The sequence below is a fragment of the Morone saxatilis genome, unplaced genomic scaffold (assembly GCF_004916995.1).
Source record: "Morone saxatilis isolate NCDOM2014 unplaced genomic scaffold, NCSU_SB_2.0 Contig8, whole genome shotgun sequence".
In the NCBI taxonomy this organism is placed as follows: domain Eukaryota; kingdom Metazoa; phylum Chordata; class Actinopteri; family Moronidae; genus Morone; species Morone saxatilis.
In genome coordinates, this window is record NW_023340257.1 from 534,162 (window position 1) to 541,552 (window position 7,391).

At 43.8% G+C, this 7,391-nt stretch overlaps 1 pseudogene; it reads right to left on the reverse strand.

Annotated features, from left to right (window-relative positions):
* Positions 1–2,360: 2,360 nt before the first annotated feature.
* Positions 2,361–4,821, reverse strand: LOC118341924 (annotated as a pseudogene).
* Between the last annotated feature and the right edge of the window lie 2,570 nt (positions 4,822–7,391).

The following is a 7,391-nucleotide window of genomic DNA, read 5'->3' on the forward strand; positions in this document are numbered from 1 at the left end:
TCGATCTAGAGAGATCTAGAGAGAGAGAGAGAGAGAGAGAGAGAGATCTAGAGAGAGAGAGAGATCGAGAGAGATCTAGAGAGAGAGAGAGAGAGATATCTAGATAGATATCTATATCTAGATAGAGAGAGATATATCACAAGTACTTTTAGGTTTAGGTTAGGTTTAGGAAAAGGTCATAAGTTACATTACATACCTGACAAGTAAACGATTTCACACAAGACTGTCACTTTTTATACTCAATCATCATACACACGTGTACTTATCACGTCTATAGGCGTGGAAAAACGTGATGTGACCACAATGCATGCATCAGCACAGTAATTGCAACTTTAATACCTTGGTTATCTGGGGTGCTCGCCGCGTGACAGCACAGAGATACTCCTCTCTCTTTTATGCATATGCATTTGAGGGATGAGCAAAAATCACTGGGAAATAAGTCTAATTGATTAGACTTTCTAGAGCAAGAGACAGTTTTTTGTAGTCTATTCAGTGCCTCTAAAGAGCATGTGCAAATATTGAACAGTAGTATTGAAAATGGAAGAGGTTGTGTTGTGAATGAAAGGAAAAGAGTTCTACTCTGCACAAATCCCATTCAGAGCAGCAAAATGCACAAAAAAACATCTAGTTGGCTGCACAGAATGAGTAAATAAATATTAATAAATGTATGAAAAGTACATGGCGACAAATAAAGGATTAAGGGAATACTATATTAACACAATGTTTGACTATGTTATAACACAGACTCCTTTGTGCTTATTAAATTTTAATTTAAACTTGTTCATTGATTGTCGAATCACTGGGCTAACCCACAGACGGTGAGTTCTCAGTACGATTGAGAACTCCATACAGCTCGTCCAGAGCTTGATTGGTGTCAGTGTGTGGTGGAATGTACATCGCTGTACAACCAATGTAAACTCCCTCAAGAGATAATAAGTGTGATGGAAAAGATGAACCACTCATACTCGAAGAAGATTTCAGACCTTGGTGACTTACACAGTGGAATTTATCAAGACTTTGCCGAGGAGAATAAGATCAGCAATATAGGTGAAGCACAGTGCAGTTGCCAGCCCAATTCTGAAGGTTATCTCCTGTCTGGGGATATTTAACACAAACCCAGACCCACAACATCTACTAGTGTCCCAAATATGGTAATAATTTACACAGCTACATATGTGTAGGTCAAGGCTTACCTAACATATCCTTAATCACATAAGATGTCATCTAGAGTCACTCGCAATGCATAAAGCCGACAGTCAGTTTGTCTGTTAGATGGCTCTTAACCATGATCTTCTATAACAAGGTAGAACTGCGATATGTTTGGTGTTCAACCTTATCAGCTACTCTGGTCTAGTCAGCCAAAAGCAGAGGTGCAGGCTGTGACCTGTGACCTCCTTTAGGTTTGTAGACAACTTCATAGTGGTATTGGGAGCACTATATCATTTCAGTCGAAGTTAAAGAAGGAAAATTCCTTCACAATAAGCACAGTATCCAATCATAAGGTACTCTAGCTTAGGACAACAGCCTGAAGAAATCATCTCCACATGTAATCAACATTGCTTGTTGACCATTGACTTGTCTGGTCACTGTTTATTTAGCAGTTTCTGTCCTGGTCTAAAGTCTGGGTTGCATTGTCATCATCCACTCAGGATTTTATCAGGAACTGGATCTGAGTACATTTGAATTTGAAAATCCGTACGGGTCACATCAGGTGTGAAAACAGCTATACCAAAACACAGAAGTGGGTGTGAGTGTAAAATCATAAATTCTTACCCTTTGTTAATGCTTTCTTGTTACCTTACTTCACAATCTGTACTCCTTTCTGTTAGTCATTTGCCAAATACATGAGCATGTTCATGCACAACACTGCCGATCTCACTGGCAAGCTTTTCTACACTGTAGCAACAACATAAATAATTGAAAAGTGGGTGGAGGGGAAGCGGAGAGAACGGACAATTTTACTCAGACATGGTACAGAGCAATCGTACCAAATATGAAAATGCCTTTACACTACTGTGGCCACATAGCATGAGCTACAGCTCAACGAACAATCAACATATAAGTTTTAACATAAGTATTATAGTATTTGTATAATGTACTGTATGGGGACCTATTGTTGTTGATTGTACATGATACCCATGATGATTATCTTTTTAGAAGTTTGCTGTTATAACCTTAGATGGTTAATAATGCACACACACTTTGGACAGTTAACGGACTTTACTTAACGTCTGCAACAGCACTCATACACAGGTAGAATCACGCAGGCAGCCGCACATGTCAACGGGGGCGGGGTACACCTCTCAAACGTTCCTGGGGGTACCTGGGTTAATTAATAAAGGTTCCGGGGTGCAGTACCCTTAAACACTGTGACAAAGTTTTAGTCTGTAACACTGACTGACTGTTGGATGATAGGGAGCCATGCGGACATGTCAGATACCATTTTTATCCATGAACTCCTGGGACAACTCACTGGAGAAAGTGGGACTGTTGTCTGTCACAACAGTATCTGGCAACCCGTGAGTAGCAAAGATGCTCCTGAGCTTTTCTGTGGTGACTGAGGCAGTAATGTTTGACATGATGTGTGCGTCCAGCCACTTAGAATGTGTGTCTACCAGTACTAGGAACGTGACCAATAAATGGACCAGCAAAATCCAGGTGGAGCCTCGACCACGGACGACCAGGCCACTCCCATGGGTGAAGCAGGGCGGGTGCTGGCATCTTTTGGTTACTTTGACATTGTGCACATGCCTTTACCTTTTCTTCTAGAGCACTGACCATCCCCGGCCACCACACAAATGACCTGGCAAGGCTCTTCATCCAGGACATGCCAGGGTGGGTGTCATGCAGCTCGTCCATCACCTGTGCCTGCCCTGGGGGTGGAACAATCACTCTGGATCCCCAGACTTAGCTCTAGCTGATGCTTGAAATAGGGCTTAAACACCTCCTGCTCAACAGCTGCTGGCCAGCCCTGCATCACCCATCTCTTAACTTGAGGTAACACTGGGTCTCTCCCAGTCCACATTTTGACTTGCTTTGATGTCACTGGAGTGTTAGACAGCCTGTCTAACATGAACACAGTCTCTGGGGGCAGGAAACTTTGGTTTGGTGTGTCTGGAAGAGGGAGTCGACTAAAGGCATCAGAATTGGCATTTTCGCTACCTGCCTTGTACACTATTTTATACTGATACACTGAGAGGGTTAGTGCCCAGCGCTGTACTCTTGCTGAAGCCATGGGCAGGATGCCTTTTGACTCATAAGGGGCTTATGGTCTGTATAGATGGTAAAGGGACGACCATACAGGTACTGGTGAAACCGTTCTACAGCAAAAACCACAGCTAGTCCCTCTTTCTCTAACTGTGAGTACCCTTTCTCTGCTGAAGTGAGAGTGCGTGACACATATCCAATCGGCTTTTCAGAGTCGTCCTCCATCTGGTGCGAAAGACCGCCCCCACACCATAGGGCAAAGCGTCACAGGACAGGATGACATCCCTGTCTGGGGACCAGCAGTCGATCAGAGTGTAATTCAATTCAATTCAATTTTATTTGTATAGCGGCAATTCATAACAGAAGTTATCTCACAGGACACTTTTTCCAAATAGAAGCCAGGTCTAGACCGAACTCCTTGTGTAACAGTTGTTTTACCTGCTGAAATGCTGCCTCTTGGGCTTGCTGCCACTTCCATGAGCTGTCTTTATGCAGTAGCTGATAGAGGGGGGCCAGTAAAGTGGAGAGGTCAGGTAAGAATTTGCCATAGTAGTTCACTAAGGCCAAGAATCCCTCAGCCGTAATCCTGTGGCCCAGGTAGGTGACACTTGGAGCTTGGAAAAGCACTTACTACGCTTCAACCGCAGCCCGGCTTCTGCCATCCTCTTTAACACCTGGCCCAAGTTACTCAGATGCTCCTCCTCTGTTCTACCTGTGACCAAAATGTCATCCAAGTAGACTGCCACATGGGGAATGTTTTGGAGCAGATTGTCCATGGTGCATTGAAAGATAGCCGGACTGTATGCGACGCCAAATACCAGACGATTGTACTTGAACAACCCTTTGTGGGTGTTGACAGTGACATACTGTTTGGATTCCTCGTCCAACAGCAGCTGCTGGTACGTGTGACTCATGTCCAGTTTTATGAATGTTTTTCCACCTGCCAGAGTAGCAAACAGGTCCTCCACCCGTGGTAGAGGGTAGGTATCGAGCTGTGAGGCCTGGTTTGCTGTCAGTTTGTAGTCTCCACAGATGCGCGCCTCACCATCATCTTTCAAAACTAGCACAATCGGGGCTGCCCAGTCTGAAAACTCAATGACACCTAGCTGCTGGAGCCTCTCCAGCTCTGCCTCCGCCTTGGCTTTCATGGCATATGGCACTGGGCGAGGTCTGAAGAAACGTGGTTGCGCTTTGGGGTCTACACATAGTTTTAAAGTTGTGCCATGGAGGGTGCCCAGCTCATCTTTAAAAACATCTGCGTACTTTCCTAGGATGTCTTCAATCACTCTCATGTGCTTGATTTCCCCCCAGTTCAGGTGAACTTTCCTCAGGATGTCCCGACCAAGCAAACTTGGCCCCTCCCCCTTGACCACAAACAGCCTCGCTGTCGCCTCCTGCCCTTGGTATGCAATGTTAACTTCTATAGCTCCAAGAAGTGGAATGCACTCACCCGTATATGTTCTCAGTATGACATTAGTCTCTTTGAGTGCAGGCGCTTCCTCTAAGCGCCACAAATTGAGGTAGGTAGCTTGACTTATCACTGATGCTGAGGCACCCATGTCTACCTCCATTTCCAGCTCCTTTCCATTTAACTGCAGTGTTGCATTGATGGGCTCAGCCCGGGGCTTGCTGATGTCGATGAGGTTGAGCATGTTAAAGGAAACCTGCTCCTCAGCCTCCTCACTCTCCAGGTGATGTGTGTTCATATTGGGCCTTGATTTCCCCCAATGCTTTCTCTGTTTATTCTTAGCAGCTCTGCACTTCTTTGCAATGTGCCCCTTTTTCTTACAGTTAGACACATACAGTGTCACATACAAAGCCACAGTCATTAGCAAAATGTGGTCCTCGGCACCGGTAACATTCAACTGACTTTACTAGCTTGGCTGTTTTCTCCTTGAACACACGATGAACGGCACGTGGCTGCACACTCCCGTTGGCTTGTTGAATGTCTCTAGTATTATTTGCCGCTGTTTCCATTGCTTGTGCAATCTCTAGTGCTGTGATAACTATCTCAGCTCCGCCACAAACGCAGCCACAGAAACTCCTGGCCTGCGGGGTACACCTCTCAAACGTTCCTGTGGGTACCAGGGTTAATTAGAGTTTCAGTTTGTTACTCTGCGTAGATGACAAATTAAGCTTTTAATTTGAATCTAATTACACATACTGTACAACCATATGCTATTGTCTAAAGCCATTCCAGAAGCTGAACAGTTTAACCTCCCTGTTCTCTGAAGAAAGGGTTTGGAAACTTGGTTGGATCTCTTAAACAATCATCATTGGCACATCCCACCATTACCACAGAGGTTATTTGAGGAGTGGATGGCATTCTCCTCCCTGGTTAGTTCCCAGCATGACAGGCAAGTTCCCAGCATGACAGGCAGGCTCCCTGCATGACTGTGCTGATTGGCCCATTACCTCCCCTCTGGCTTTGTGGGAGGTCTAGGAAAGCAGCTGCAGCTCAGGGAAGGCCACTTGATGCGAAAATCACTCTTATAAATAATATAGCTGTGGTAATAACCAGCTGCTTTTGACCTTGCCCACTACCATGTCTGTGGCCAGTAATGATTTCACCACTGCCTGTGATTGGCGCATGCATTATTAAGCCACTTCCTTCTCCAAAGCTTAGCCCAGTTGGGTGCCAATTTAAAGTCAAATAGCATCTTCCATTTATCTTCCTTAACATCATACAAGATTACAATAATTCCTGCACCTCAAGGCTGACTGGGGGGTTATGATGGGTCATTCACTGTGAGGACCATCTATCTGTTTTCCAATTAGGCAGCGCTGACCCACCCTGGCCCTGCTCTTTACTGTGTGGAGCAGATTTTTTAAAGGTCAAGTTGCATCTAGCTACTACGGTGGCCACAAAAATTGTGAATAACTCAAAAGGCCCTATTTAGAGCCTGGTTTGGTTTGTCCATTCTGGGCTATTGTAGAAACATGGTGGTTCAACATTTCTTGCCTCTCTTCAAACAGTCTTAAAAGCAACAGTTGCTGTGAATATACTGTAGGAGCTTAGATGTGATCGTTAGATGTTGTTTTGCTGGGCCTGTAAAGCTCTTTCAGACTTAGCATGTGGTATTGCTATACAATTGCATCAACTCACAAAATTATCTTTGTCCATATCTGTACTCGGGATGGGCCGGCCTTATACTGGAGGTGAGTGGGATTAGCCAAATGTTGCATACTCTTTTCATTTCCTTCCATTTAGCCCCATATCAGCTGTCACACTAAATATGTATTTCTTTTTATTTATACTTCCTAAGTCCCGCCTCTTTTTGCTCTGTGCTCCAATAACAGTTGACCTTAGTAACCTTTCTCCTTGCCTGTACTTAAATATGTTATGTGCTACACTTGTCTATGTTGAAAAGACAGATAAATAACATTGTACAATTGTGCAGTGTCTGCCATCAGCTGTACCAGCTTAAACAGTCCCGAGTTTCCTTTAAATTTGGAACCAGTGTGTATCCAGCTGAGCTGATGACTTTCAATTTTTGAGGACAAATTTTAGGCTCAATTTGACAAAATCTAAAAGCACTTGGAACACATCTTGAACTTAAGTGACATGTGACTTTGCTTGGACTTGAGCCTTTTGACTTGAAAATACCTGATACCTTCCCACAAGCTCAAAGATTAAAAATGATGCGTGTCACTAATCAGTTCATTTTCTTAAAATAACTAACATTAATGCTATTCATTCTCAGCAAGTCGACACTTAATTCCCACAGATCCAGTTTGTTTGAACCAATCCAACAGCATCCAATGAAGTTGCGGAGAACCAAGAAAAAAACTTCACTGACGTTCTGTTTTTAAAGTTAACATTCGTTGAAGAGCTCATTATGATTTATGATTATTTATTTATGATAGGACTCAAAACTGAAAGTTTAGGACTTGTTATTTGGCTTAGGGCTTGCCAGCCTTGACTTAGGACTTGAGGGCAAAGATTCGAGACTTGTAACTTTCAAAACAAAGGTGCACAGTAACAACAGTAGCAACAACTACACTAATAGTAGTGACTGATGGTGATGATGATGACGACAACAGCCACATAGATGGGGGACAATAAGAAATGATAACAGTAATAATAGTAACTGTAGTAATAATATTAATAATAATTAAAGCTGCAAGCAGCGTTGGGCGGGACCTCGCACTCCACGCGACTCGGGGTATGATGCGGTTGCGTC